The 14944-nt window shown below is 48.2% G+C and overlaps 1 long non-coding RNA gene across 1 annotated transcript; it reads left to right on the top strand.

Moving 5' to 3' along the window:
* Window positions 1-10936: 10936 nt before the first annotated feature.
* On the top strand, window positions 10937-14106 carry LOC149978195 (uncharacterized). Its single transcript, XR_016486909.1, has 3 exons — window positions 10937-11152; window positions 11953-12015; window positions 13596-14106. It is a non-coding gene; the product is annotated as an uncharacterized LOC149978195 (long non-coding RNA).
* The last annotated feature ends 838 nt before the right edge of the window (window positions 14107-14944 follow it).

Genomic DNA, 14944 nt, shown 5'->3' with positions numbered 1-14944 from the left:
GAGCAGCGGTACTCTAGGGGGAGTAGTGGGGAGGGGAGGGGAGGCAGGGAGCAGCGGTACTCTAGGGGGAGTAGTGAGGAGGGGAGACAGGGTGCAGCGGTACTCTAGGGGGAGTAGTGGGGAGGGGAGGCAGGGGGCAGCGGTACTCTAGGGGGAGTATTGGGGAGGGGAGGTAGGGGGCAGCGGTACTCTAGGGGGAGTAGTGGGGAGGGGAGACAGGGTGCAGCGGTACTCTAGGGGGAGTAGTGGGGAGGGGAGGCAGGGAGCAGCGGTACTCTAGGGGGAGTAGTGGGGAGGGGAGGGGAGACAGGGTGCAGCGGTACTCTAGGGGGAGTAGTGGGGAGGGGAGACAGGGTGCAGCGGTACTCTAGGGGGAGTAGTGAGGAGGGGAGACAGGGTGCAGCGGTACTCTAGGGGGAGTAGTGGGGAGGGGAGGCAGGGGGCAGCGGTACTCTAGGGGGAGTAGTGGGGAGGGGAGGCAGGGTGCAGCGGTACTCTAGGGGGAGTAGTGGGGAGGGGAGGGGAGGCAGGGTGCAGCGGTACTCTAGGGGGAGTAGTGGGGAGGGGAGGCAGGGTGCAGCGGTACTCTAGGGGGAGTAGTGGGGAGGGGAGGCAGGGAGCAGCGGTACTCTAGGGGGAGTATTGGGGAGGGGAGGGGAGACAGGGGGCAGCGGTACTCTAGGGGGAGTAGTGGGGAGGGGAGGGGAGGGGAGACAGGGAGCAGCGGTACTCTAGGGGGAGTAGTGGGGAGGGGAGGGGAGGCAGGGTGCAGCGGTACTCTAGGGGGAGTAGTGGGGAGGGGAGACAGGGGGCAGCGGTACTCTAGGGGGAGTAGTGGGGAGGGGAGGGGAGGGGAGACAGGGAGCAGCGGTACTCTAGGGGGAGTAGTTAGGAGGGGAGACAGGGAGCAGCGGTACTCTAGGGGGAGTAGTGAGGAGGGGAGACAGGGGGCAGCGGTACTCTAGGGGGAGTATTGGGGAGGGGAGACAGGGGGCAGCGGTACTCTAGGGGGAGTAGTGGGGAGGGGAGACAGGGAGCAGCGGTACTCTAGGGGGAGTAGTGGGGAGGGGAGGGGAGGGGGCAGCGGTACTCTAGGGGGAGTAGTGGGGAGGGGAGGGGGCAGCGGTACTCTAGGGGGAGTAGTGGGGAGGGGAGGCAGGGTGCAGCGGTACTCTAGGGGGAGTATTGGGGAGGGGAGGCAGGGTGCAGCGGTACTCTAGGGGGAGTAGTGGGGAGGGGAGGCAGGGTGCAGTGGTACTCTAGGGGGAGTGGTGGGGAGGGGAGGCAGGGTGCAGCGGTACTCTAGGGGGAGTAGTGGGGAGGGGAGGCAGGGTGCAGCGGTACTCTAGGGGGAGTAGTGGGGAGGGGAGGCAGGGTGCAGCGGTACTCTAGGGGGAGTAGTGGGGAGGGGAGGCAGGGTGCAGCGGTACTCTAGGGGGAGTAGTGGGGAGGGGAGGCAGGGTGCAGCGGTACACTAGGGGGAGTGGTGGGGAGGGGAGACAGGGTGCAGCGGTACTCTAGGGGGAGTAGTGGGGAGGGGAGGCAGGGAGCAGCGGTACTCTAGGGGGAGTATTGGGGAGGGGAGGCAGGGGGCAGCGGTACTCTAGGGGGAGTAGTGGGGAGGGGAGGCAGGGTGCAGCGGTACTCTAGGGGGAGTATTGGGGAGGGGAGGGGAGGGGAGGCAGGGAGCAGCGGTACTCTAGGGGGAGTAGTGGGGAGGGGAGGCAGGGAGCAGCGGTACTCTAGGGGGAGTAGTGGGGAGGGGAGACAGGGAGCAGCGGTACTCTAGGGGGAGTAGTGAGGAGGGGAGGCGGGGTGCAGCGGTACTCTAGGGGGAGTATTGGGGAGGGGAGGCAGGGGGCAGCGGTACTCTAGGGGGAGTAGTGGGGAGGGGAGGCAGGGTGCAGCGGTACTCTAGGGGGAGTAGTGGGGAGGGGAGGGGAGGGGAGACAGGGTGCAGCGGTACTCTAGGGGGAGTAGTGGGGAGGGGAAGCAGGGGGCAGCGGTACTCTAGGGGGAGTGGTGGGGAGGGGAGGGGAGGCAGTGTGCAGCGGTACTCTAGGGGGAGTAGTGAGGAGGGGAGGCAGGGGGCAGCGGTACTCTAGGGGGAGTAGTGGGGAGGGGAGGGGAGGCAGTGTGCAGCGGTACTCTAGGGGGAGTAGTGAGGAGGGGAGGCAGGGGGCAGCGGTACTCTAGGGGGAGTAGTGGGGAGGGGAGGCAGGGGGCAGCGGTACTCTAGGGGGAGTAGTGAGGAGGGGAGGCAGGGGGCAGCGGTACTCTAGGGGGAGTAGTGGGGAGGGGAGGGGAGGCAGTGTGCAGCGGTACTCTAGGGGGAGTAGTGAGGAGGGGAGGCAGGGTGCAGCGGTACTCTAGGGGGAGTAGTGGGGAGGGGAGGCAGGGGGCAGCGGTACTCTAGGGGGAGTAGTGGGGAGGGGAGGCAGGGTGCAGCGGTACTCTAGGGGGAGTAGTGGGGAGGGGAGGGGAGGCAGGGTGCAGCGGTACTCTAGGGGGAGTAGTGGGGAGGGGAGGGGAGACAGGGTGCAGCGGTACTCTAGGGGGAGTAGTGGGGAGGGGAGGCAGGGGGCAGCGGTACTCTAGGGGGAGTAGTGGGGAGGGGAGGGGAGACAGGGGGCAGCGGTACTCTAGGGGGAGTAGTGGGGAGGGGAGGGGAGACAGGGGGCAGCGGTACTCTAGGGGGAGTAGTGGGGAGGGGAGGCAGGGTGCAGCGGTACTCTAGGGGGAGTAGTGGGGAGGGGAGACAGGGTGCAGCGGTACTCTAGGGGGAGTAGTGAGGAGGGGAGGCAGGGGGCAGCGGTACTCTAGGGGGAGTAGTGGGGAGGGGAGACAGGGTGCAGCGGTACTCTAGGGGGAGTAGTGGGGAGGGGAGGCAGGGTGCAGCGGTACTCTAGGGGGAGTAGTGGGGAGGGGAGGCAGGGTGCAGTGGTACTCTTGGGGGAGTAGTGGGGAGGGGAGGCAGGGTGCAGCGGTACTCTAGGGGGAGTATTGGGGAGGGGAGGCAGGGAGCAGGGGTCCTCTTGGGGGAGAAGAGGTGAGTGTGGTAGAGGACAGCCCAGTCTGGTGTATCAGAGATGAGGGGAGACAGAGGACAGTCCAGTCTGATCACTGGAGGTTCTCTTGCTACAGAGATGGTCTATAGAAGTCTTTTAGTAGCTGACATTCCTAACCTCAACTGAGAGGGTCTCTGTCCCTCCGATGGCCCTGTTGGTGTCCACTCTGTCTCTCTGTGTGTGTCCTGTTCGTCGCTGTCAGGGACAAAGGGGGGATGTTGTGGATATTGAGGGGGGTGGAGTTAGTAGTCTTTTGGCAGCATGACCCTGCGACCCCCCATGAAATAACACAAGGTGATCTTCCTTCTGAAAGGAATGTTGTCCAGGTCCTCCACTGACACCCTCTTGTTGCCCCTGACGCTGCTCTCCTCCTGGTCGTACATGGGACACATGTAGGCTGTTCGCCTCAGGGCGTAGATGTCCACCTCGTCCTCGTCGTCCCACGGCTGGTAGGGCTGCTGGGAGGGAACGGCTGACTTGACCAGACGGGGTCTCATCATGGCCAGCTCTAGGTCACGGGGGATATGCCTCAGACCCAGGCTAGACCTCTGGACTCTGACTCCTTTAAATTACATTACATTAGGTTACATTCATTTATTAGTAATTCATTTATGAATGTTTAAAAACATTAAAATCATCTTCCTGGTTGTACATCAGCAAACAACATACATTATACAATATTGACAATATAATCAATAGAGAACATGTGTCATTGCACAAAGAGAAGTGCTGACCTTTCTTTCTCTTCTTCTTGGTCCTTTCATCCCAGGCGTTGGCACTGACAAGGGACACGTTGCCCTGGCCCAGGGAGGGCAGCAGTTTGGGCCGGGGGGCCACCGGGGGTTTGGGGACCTTCTTTGGAGGAGGAGCATCCCTCTGGGCTCTCCTGGCCAGCAGGGGTCCTGTCTGGACGAAGGCCTCGGGCTTGATGATGTCCCTGGGTGGGCTGCTGCTCCCTCTGGCAGCCTCCTCTGGCTGGGCAGCTTTCGGCATGGAGAGAACAAACACATTGTTGCTGAATCTGCATGACTCTGAAAGGGCCGGCTCCTCCAGGGTCAGAGGGCAGGTAGGACGGGACTCAGGCTGGACCAGGTCCACAGTGCGGGTAGTGATGCTCACAGGACAGGTAGGACGGGACTCAAGAATAACGGGACACACAGGATTACTGGGCTTCACTTTTCTCCTAGTGGTCCGTCGAGTGTTGCTAGGCCTTCCCTCAGGTCTGGAAGGCTGAACGTCATGCTGGACCAGGCCAGTTGGTCTAACAGGAGGCCGTCTAGTAGGGCCCACAGGGTTGCTAGGCCTCCCCTCAGGTTTGGAAGGCTGTACATCATGCTGGACCAGGCCGACTGGGCTAACAGGCCGTCTAGTGGGGCCCAGAGTGTTGCTAGGCCTCCCCTCAGGTCTGGAAGGCTGAATATCATGCTGGACCAGGCCGACTGGTCTAACAGGCCGTCTAGTGGGGCCCAGAGTGTTGCTAGGCCTCCCCTCAGGTCTGGAAGGCTGAATATCATGCTGGACCAGGCCAACTGGTCTAACAGGCCGTCTAGTGGGGCCCACAGGGTTGCTAGGCCTCCCCTCAGGTTTGGAAGGCTGTACATCATGCTGGACCAGGCCAACTGGGCTAACAGGCCGTCTATTGGTGGGCCGAGGGTTGCTAGGCCTCCCCTCAGGTCTGGATGGCTGTACATCAGGTTGGACCAGGCCAACTGGGCTAACAGGCCGTCTATTGGTGGGCCGAGGGTTGCTAGGCCTCCCCTCAGGTCTGGAAGGCTGTTCATCAGGCTGGACCAGGCCAGTTGGTCTAACAGGCCGTCTAGTGGGGCGTTGAGGGTTGCTAGGCCTCCCCTCAGGTCTGGAAGGCTGTTCATCAGGCTGGACCAGGCCAGTTGGTCTAACAGGCCGTCTAGTGGGGCCCAGAATGTTGCTAGGCCTCCCCTCAGGTCTGGAAGGCTGTTCATCAGGCTGGACCAGGCCAGTTGGTCTAACAGGCCGTCTAGTGGGGCGTCGAGGGTTGCTAGGCCTCACATCAGGTCTACTGATGCTGACAGGGATTCTAGGTATCATTGTCTCAGGCTGGTACAGGCTCTCTGGGCTGTTGGGCCGGGAATCAGGCAGAAGCTTGTAGTTCTTCAGAACCTCAGTGAAGGAGAGCGCCTTGTTGCGCCTGCGTCTGTTGGTTTTGGCAGGTAGCTGGGAGTTGCTGCTGTTAAACCAACCGGGAGACTCATGACATCCATCCTGGACAGGTACCAGGGACTGGAGGTCTCTCCTCTCTCTGTGGGCAGCTGTGGGCCTCTTGGGCCTGATTTCGTCAGGATGGGGAGCACGAGGTACAACATGCAGGGAGGGGAACGCTGAGGGCCTGAAAGAGGAGGCCATCACTGGGGCCTGGCTGACCTCTTCTCTCTCCAGCAGCACTCTGTTAGAAGGACAGAGTAGCGGAACACCGATGGACCTTGGTCCTCCAGACCCATTCAGGTTGGGCCTCCTATTCATTATTCACTGGTCTGCAGGATTCTAATCAGAATGCTCCTTCTAGTCTTGAATACTTGGAATAGGAAGTGGCTTTCAGAACAATTAAACTCTCTAAAAAAGAGAGCCACAGAAACATCTTTGTTTAGTATTTGGGGAAATTTTTAAAAATATTTTAATGTCTCATCTAATTTCATCACTTTCAGTTCTGAGTTGAAATAATTATTTGGGACAAGATATATTCATTAAAATGTAACAAGTTTGTTCAATTCATTTCTAATAGCTTAGATATAACTGGTGCTCAATAAAACTGTCTATCCCCTCATTTATCTGATAAACAGACAGACAGGTGTACTTACCGTTCACCTTGCAGTTCAATCAGCTAATGATCCTCATTTCACCAGTGGCAGCTTGGTGTTTGATCATTACGTCATCAGAGGCATTTTATATTGTGACGCAACAATGCCAAGCATCAACCTTCCTGTCATGGCTGCCCCTGTAGTTTAATATGTCAACGAAGTGTATTAATCAATCAGACAATCAAACCATCAATGAATGACTGAATTAGTGAAGCAATTTCTAATAAATCAGCTTAAGTGTACTGACATCATTTATGGACGAGACTAACAATTACGAAAACGCATCAAATCAATGATGCGTAAAAGTAGATTCGCTCCCACATAGTAAAGTTTGACAACGAACCACTTTAGTGAGTCAATAAACTATCCAACACTTTGGACGAGGTATATTTGTCCCAATACTGTAGAGAAGGTTACTTCTATATGAGGAACCTGCGACCATAAAGACTGTTTTGCCGTTTTATATAAAATAATCCAACAGCCATCTTCTGCATACGCGTCTTACTCTTTCCTGTGTTCATCTCCCTCGACTAGATATATCTATTCTGTGGGCACCACACGTTTTATATGTCATGTTTGTCTTGTAGCTGACAGTGGGGTGAAGACAGGAGCGCAGTTCAGCTGACACGAAGGCGCGGACTGGAGGAATCCGACATGGAGACCTGACGCCACTTTCGGATTGGCCTACTTTAAAATGAATATAAATATTATCGTAACATACTGGAGGTTGGGCTCAGTGTTCAAGTGTTGGATTTACACATGTTGATATAGAGAAATATAGTCTAATAGTGGATCGGCCTTCTGCAGTGTTGGTGGGGTAAATACAACTGCTGATGTGCTTTGGCCTGTATTCTTTTTGCATGTTGTTATTTTTTAAATATTTCGGGAATTCCTTCTCATTTATTAACCAATTCCTTATTCAATAATTATTTGATTTATTTAGCTTATCTTGTTTAAATGTAATACCCTATGGCCTGACCATAAGAATGAATAGAACAGACATGGAAGCTCTAACCCTGGCAAATAACTGGTACTTGTTTTTCTATTTAGGATCCCCGTTCATTTCTGCCAAGGCTGCAGCTACTCTTCCTGGGGTCCAGCAACATTAAGGCAGTTCGGCATTCGGGAACGTATTCATTCATATTTAATATTTTTTTAAATTATTTATTTATTATTATTTACGTAAGTATTCAGACTCTTTGCTATGAGACTCGAAATTGAACTCGGGTGCATCCTGTTTCCATCGCTCCTGAGTTAATCTGTGGAGATGGTAGAACCTTCCAGAAAGAGAACCATATTTGCAGCACTCCGACTAATAAAGGGTTTTATGGTAGAGTGGGTAGACGGAAGCCACTCCTCAATAAAATATACATTTTATTTTACCTTTATTTAACCAGGTAGGCAAGTTCTCATTTGCAATTGCGACCTGGCCAAGATAAAGCAAAGCAGTTCAACACATACAACAACACAGAGTTACACATGGAGTAAAACAAACATACAGTCAATAATACAGTATAAACAAGTCTATATACAATGTGAGCAAATGAGGTGAGATAAGGGAGGTAAAGGCAAAAAAAAGGCCATGGTGGCAAAGTAAATACAATTTAGCAAGTAAAACACTGGAATGGTAGATTTGCAGTGGAAGAATGTGCAAAGTAGAGATAGAAATAATGTGGTGCAAAGGAGCTAAATAAATAAATTAAATACAGTAAGGAAAGAGGTAGTTGTTTGGGCTAAATTATAGGTGGGCTATGTACAGGTGCAGTAATCTGTGAGCTGCTCTGACAGTTGGTGCTTAAAGCTAGTGAGGGAGATAAGTGTTTCCAGTTTCAGAGATTTTTGTAGTTCGTTCCAGTCATTGGCAGCAGAGAACTGGAAGGAGAGGCGGCCAAAGAAAGAATTGGTTTTGGGGGTGACCAGAGAGATATACCTGCTGGAGCGCGTGCTACAGGTGGGTGACACTATGGTGACCAGTGAGCTGAGATAAGGGGGGACTTTACCTAGCAGGGTCTTGTAGATGACATGGAGCCAGTGGGTTTGGCGACGAGTATGAAGCGAGGGCCAGCCAACGAGAGCGTACAGGTCGCAATGGTGGGTAGTATATGGGGCTTTGGTGACAAAACGGATTGCACTGTGATAGACTGCATCCAATTTGTTGAGTAGGGTATTGGAGACTATTTTGTAAATGACATCGCCGAAGTTGAGGATTGGTAGGATGGTCAGTTTTACAAGGGTATGTTTGGCAGCATGAGTCAAGGATGCTTTGTTGCGAAATAGGAAGCCAATTATAGATTTAACTTTGGATTGGAGATGTTTGATGTGGGTCTGGAAGGAGAGTTTACAGTCTAACCAGACACCTAGGTATTTGTAGTTGTCCACGTATTCTAAGTCAGAGCCGTCCAGAGTAGTGATGTTGGACAGGCGGGCAGGTGCAGGCAGCGATCGGTTGAAGAGCATGCATTTAGTTTTACTTGTATTTAAGAGCAATTGGAGGCCACGGAAGGAGAGTTGTATGGCATTGAAGCTTGCCTGGAGGGTTGTTAACACAGTGTCCAAAGAAGGGACAGAAGTATACAGAATGATGTCGTCTGCGTAGAGGTGGATCAGAGACTCACCAGCAGCAAGAGCGACATCATTGATGTATACAGAGAAGAGAGTCGGTCCAAGAATTGAACCCTGTGGCACCCCCATAGAGACTCTAATAGAGACACATGACATACCGCTTGGAGTTTGCCAAAAGGCACCTAAAGACTCTCAGACCATGAGAAACAAGATTCTCTGGTCTGATGAAACCAAGATTGAACATGATGGTGGCAACATCATGCTGTTGGGATGTTTTTCAGGGGCAGGGCCTGTGAGACTAGTTAGAATCGAGGGAAAGATGAACAGAGCAAAGTACAGAAAGATCCTTGATGAAAACCTGCTCCAGATCGCTCAGGACCTCAGACTGGGGCGAAGGAACACCTTCCAACAGGACAATGAACCTAATCACACAGCCAAAACAAAGCAGGAGTGGCTTCGGGACTTGTCTCTGAATGTCCTTGTGTCCTTTGCCTTGATGACAGCTTTGCACACTCTTTAAAAAACTTTTTTTTTTAAGCGGGACGATCAGCTTATTATTGTGGAGAGATTGTTGCTTCCATCAATGTAATTGTCTGCATCATTTCCAATCCCCCATATATTTTGGGGGTAAATATATATATATATATAAACATACACATATTCATACCTATATAGATATACATACTGTTTTATTATATACCTTTATTATTCCCCCCAAACCCTACCACCCTTCCCCCAATTGGAGTAAACTAATAAACAATAACACTTAGGTTTCTACCTTCAGTTTATACATCTTATACACATTTTACAGACACAATCTATTTTACAATAGTTATATTTTGTTTGTTTTTAGTTCTTCCTCTATTTCTGATGTCCATCCAGTTTGATTTCTATTTGTAACTGTGCTATTTCGCAACATTTCTGAACCTTTATACATTTTACAGACCCGTATGTTTTACATTGGTTATCTTGTTATTAGTCCCACCCTTCAGCTCCATCCAACCCCTCCCATCGATCTCTCAACACCATCCATTTTGGATTTCTATTTGCCATATATTTTTCAACTGTGCTGTGATGCTTCACAAAAGTACTGAACCTTTCTATTCTCATAGCTTCTACAGATTGTAAATTAAAAATAAACATTTTTGGTAAAATAATTATTATATTATTGATTGATTGACTATGGCTTTTCAAATCACCCAGTATTGTTTAGCTATCTGTAGCGTTAGTTCGAGGCAAATGTTGCAATTCTTCAGACATTCCTGGACCTGTGACCAAAAACGAGCTACATATGGACCATACCAAAATAAATGATATAATGACTGCCTCCTCACAGCAGAATCTGCAGAGCTGGGAAGACTGTATCCCCCCATATATATAACATCCGATTGGCTGCAAGAATTTTGTATAATAATTGAAATTGAAAAATTCGAAGTTTTGAATCCGCGGTTGTTTTGCGCATCAATTCATAAACCATGTGCCATGGAATGGGTTCATCGAAAATCTCTTCCCAACTATTTTGCCATTTATATGGCACAGCTGTCAGTTTTTTGGTCCTTCAATTAAATTGGTAAATGTTTTTATTTATCACACGTTTATTTAACCATTTACGTTCTTTAATACAGGGTCGACATACAAGTTCCTTACTTTTTCACATTCTACTTGCCTCTTCCATTTTTGTGGTAATGCTGCAATTAGTTGGTTGTAATTTTGGGTAGAGCAGACATTTCCATATGTCTGTGTTAGCTGCATGTGTGACAACTCCACCAGTCCTATTTATGATATCATTCACTGAAAGTATACCTTTTTTAAATATTTATTCGAAAAAAAAATGTTTAATCAATTAGTATTGTATTATTTGTTCTGTCTTTTCAGGTGGATTAAACTGAAATTACAACCTATTTTCTAAGGCTTGTTTAAAAAAAGAACGATATTTTGGAGATTATTTCCTTTTCAAACAACTGAAAGTGAGCAGGTGTAATCTGAATAAAGGGAAAAGGCCCTTCTTGAACATAGGATGAGACATTCCTACCAATTTACTAGAGAACCAGTTTGGATTTAAGTATAACTTTTGTATGAGTGATGCCTTTAGTGAGAGGTCTAATGCTCTAATATTGTAATGACCTGACTAGATCATAAAGGAACAATTGTCCAGACAGAGAGTTGAGTTTACGAATGTACGGTTTATTAACCCAACTCCCCACAGGCTACTGTTTGGCCGTAGCCCACGACAAATAAATGAAGGATACCCTATAAACCAACCGTGACCTTCTCTTGTGAAAGCCAGACATAAGAGAGAACAACGTCTAAACCTGGTCTTATCTTCCAATGCTCCCTGCCCAACCCCCCTCCACGCCTCTCCACCAACCACCAGGAAGCCCGGCATCAGAACGTTCCAGGCATTCCCGTGATTGGCAGATAGCAGGTTGATTGGCATGTCGAACCCCGCGAACACTGGCGAACACCCCGCGAACAACCAACTAATAGCCTGACACATAACACACAGCTGTCTGTCTGGGTCGCTATAATATTTAATAATATCTGTCCTCCGAATTCATATTCGTTATATACTATAAAAAATGACCCACGGGTTTAGTAAATATTGCAAAAGAAAATCAATGATTTTTACTAAAAACGTTTCAACAGACGTCGTCTTGATCTTTCTCCTCTGGAAAGGCCATGTGGCAGGTAACGACCAAACTATCACTTGGAATGTAGTTTGAACCTCTACACATGTTTTCAACGAAATGTCAAAAAATATTCGTTAAATAATATTCTTCAAGTACGAAAAGCCTTTAGTTAGTTATATCGCCAGAGTAAGTTATATATTTGCACGTTGATAAACTAGCTAGTTAACTAGTGGTGGGCATGCTACTAACTAGTAAGTTAGCAGTGCATTTACTTGCCTCAGTGCTGTTTATAACTTTTGTCATTTTTGTGTAGGTTTTATATGAACCGAAATAGCTATGTAACATATTAGCTACCTAGCTTACAAAAATGCATCGTCAGCAACATTACAGTAGAGCTGAACACATGTGCCCCTGCAAGGTAATGTTTGCCTGCTAGGCAAGCTACCCAGGAAGAGACAGGTAGGAACAATATGTAGCTAGATGGCTAACTACACCTAGCTAGCTAACTACACCTAGCTATCTAACTACACCTAGCTATCTAACTACACCTAGCTATCTAACTACACCTAGCTATCTAACTACACCTGTCCTGGCAGAAACCTTCTTGTTGTTCACGTATTCACAACCATGTTCAAGGCAGCACTGCCAACGTTGACCTTGTGCAGTAGTTATCTAGTCAAAATCTAACAGCCAAACTAGCTAAATGAAATCATTGGTCTGGCTAGTAAGATAGATAACAAGCAGCTCTTCCAAGTCAGTGTGGATTTCTGTTTTCTAGCTAGCTATCTAAAGCATAAGTCCTTTGAGTGTTATTTTCCTGACATTGTCATAGGTTTTAATACAACTTCTCTTCTTTAGGTATAGGTGTTCAGACGTTCCTGAGTACTGGACAGACCATATTTTCCAGAATACATTGACAAGGTATGTCAATATATTCAAATGTCTGTGTTTTCATTGTAACTCACATAAGGGCTTGTAGGGCCCCATTATTTCCGCAATGTTGAAAACTCAAGACGGAATCCAGAAATTGACACAGAACACAGGTTCCCCTCGGACAGGATACACAGGATATTTTTTTTATTTTACAGTAACTTAACATTAGTGTGAATAATGGGTATTAGATATATATATTTTTTTATTTTGCCTTTATTTAACCAGGTAGGCCAGTTGAGAACACCTTTATTTAACCAGGTAGGCCAGTTGAGAACACCTTTATTTAACCAGGTAGGCCAGTTGAGAACACCTTTATTTAACCAGGTAGGCTAGTTGAGAACAAGTTCTCATTTTTCAACTTTGACCTGGCCAAGATAAAGCAAAGCAGTTCGACACAGACAACAACACAGAGTTACACATGGAATAAACACACAGTCAATATTACAGTAGAAAAGGAAAACAAATTCTATATACAGTGAGTGTAAATGAGGTAAGATAAGGGAGTTAAGGCAGTAAATAGGCCATGGTGGTGAAGTAATTACAATATGGCAATTAAACACTGGACTGGTAGATGTGCAGAAGATGAATGTGCAAGTAGAGATACTGGGGTGCAAAGGAGCAAGATGAATACAGTATGGGGATGAGGTAGATGGATGGGCTGTTTACAGATGGCTATGCACAGGTGCAGTGATCTGTGAGCTGCTCTGACAGTTGGTGCTTAAAGCTAGTGAGGGAGATATGAGTCTCCAGCTTCAGTGATTTTTGTAGTTCGTTCCAGTCATTGACTGCAGAGACCTGGAAGGAAAGGATGAATTGGCTTTGGGGGTGACCAGAGAGATATACCTGCTGGAGCGCGTGCTACAGGTGGGTGCTGCTATGGTGACCAGTGAGCTGAGATAAGGTGGGGCTTGACCTAGCAGAGACTTGTAGATGACCTGGAGCCAGTGGGTTTGGCGACGAGAGTGAAGCGAGGGCCAGCCAACGAGAGCATACAGGTCGCAGTGGTGGGTAGGGTGGGGCTCTGGTGACAAAACGGATGGCACTGTGATAGACCGCCTCCAATTTGTTGAGTAGAGGGTTGGAGGCTATTTTATAAATGACATCGCCGAAGTCGAGGATCGGTTGGATGGTCAGTTTTACGAGGGTATGTTTGGCAGCATAAGTGAAGGATGCTTTGTTGCGAACTAGGAAGCCGATTCTAGATTTAAATTTTGGATTGGAGATGCTTAATGTGAGTCTGGAAGGAGAGTTTACAGTCTAACCAGACACCTAGGTATTTGTAGTTATCCACATATTTTAAGTCAGAGCCGTCCAGAGTAGTGATGCTGGAGGGGTATTTTATAAACTGTATTTTAAATCAACCAAATGGATTGAACACGTTATTAACCCACTGTTCCTAACTTGCCTAGTTAAATGAAGGATAAACAACAAAACAAACTATTATAGTTTTCACAATTATTTCATGTGATGGGAGGACCAAGAAGAAGAAAGGTTAGCACTTCTCCTTGTGTAATAACACGTTTTCATTATACCACTGGCTGTAACTGTGTGATAACGATTGATTTCAGGAAAACGCCAAGGAGTGTGGAGATGCATCGCAGATCTACCTGTCTGTTTCTCTTTTCCTCACCTGTCTCACTGCCTCCTTCACCTGTCTCAAGGCCTCCACGCTGGTCTTCCGATGACAGACAGACAGCTACCTAGCCTAAACCCCGCCCCTGAATCCGAATCTCCCTGGAATGTTCCAGAATGCCTGAACTTAGCATGCCTGCTGCTGTTTGCGTTAACTTAAGTCATATTGATTGATAAAGATATGATATTGATCATTTTGGCTGTTGGACTGAGAGGAATAAGCTGTTGACTGACTCCATGTTTGATGTCTTTACAATCACAGAGAGCTGTTGACTGACTCCATGTTTGATGACTTTACAATCACAGAGAGCTGTTGACTGACTCCATGTTTGATGACTTTACAATCACAGAGAGCTGTTGACTGACTCCATGTTTGATGTCTTTACAATCACAGAGAGCTGTTGACTGACTCCATGTTTGATGACTATACAATCACAGAGAGCTGTTGACTGACTCCGTGTTTGATGACTTTACAATCACAGAGAGCTGTTGACTGACTCCATGTTTGATGTCTTTACAATCACAGAGAGCTGTTGACTGACTCCATGTTTAATGTCTTTACAATCACAGAGAGCTGTTGACTGACTCCATGTTTGATGACTATAAAATCACAGAGAGCTGTTGACTGACTCCATGTTTGATGTCTTTACAATCACAGAGAGCTGTTGACTGACTCCATGTTTGATGACTTTACAATCACAGAGAGCTGTTGACTGACTCCATGTTTGATGACTTTACAACCACAGAGAGCTGTTGACTGACTCCATGTCTGATGAGTTTACAATCACAGAGAGCTGTTGACTGACTCCATGTTTGATGTCTTTACAATCACAGAGAGATGTTGACTGACTCCATGTTTGATGTCTTTACAATCACAGAGAGCTGTTGACTGACTTCATGTTTGATGTCTTTACAATCACAGAGAGCTGTTGACTGACTCCTTGTTTAATGTCTTTACAATCACAGAGAGCTGTTGACTGACTCCATGTTTGATGACTTTACAATCACAGAGAGCTGTTGACTGACTCCATGTTTGATGTCTTTACAATCACAGAGAGATGTTGACTGACTCCATGTTTGATGTCTTTACAATCACAGAGAGCTGTTGACTGACTTCATGTTTGATGTCTTTACAATCACAGAGAGCTGTTGACTGACTCCATGTTTGATGACTTTACAATCACAGAGAGCTGTTGACTGACTCCATGTTTGATGACTTTACAATCACAGAGAGATGTTGACTGACTCCATGTTTAATGACTTTACAATCACAGAGAGCTGTTGA

This window comes from Oncorhynchus mykiss, chromosome 15, assembly GCF_057628025.1.
Source record: "Oncorhynchus mykiss isolate SJ-2025 chromosome 15, ASM5762802v1, whole genome shotgun sequence".
Taxonomy (NCBI): domain Eukaryota; kingdom Metazoa; phylum Chordata; class Actinopteri; order Salmoniformes; family Salmonidae; genus Oncorhynchus; species Oncorhynchus mykiss.
The sequence above is the reverse complement of the archived record's forward strand: the minus strand, read 5'-3'. Positions and strand labels throughout refer to the sequence as shown.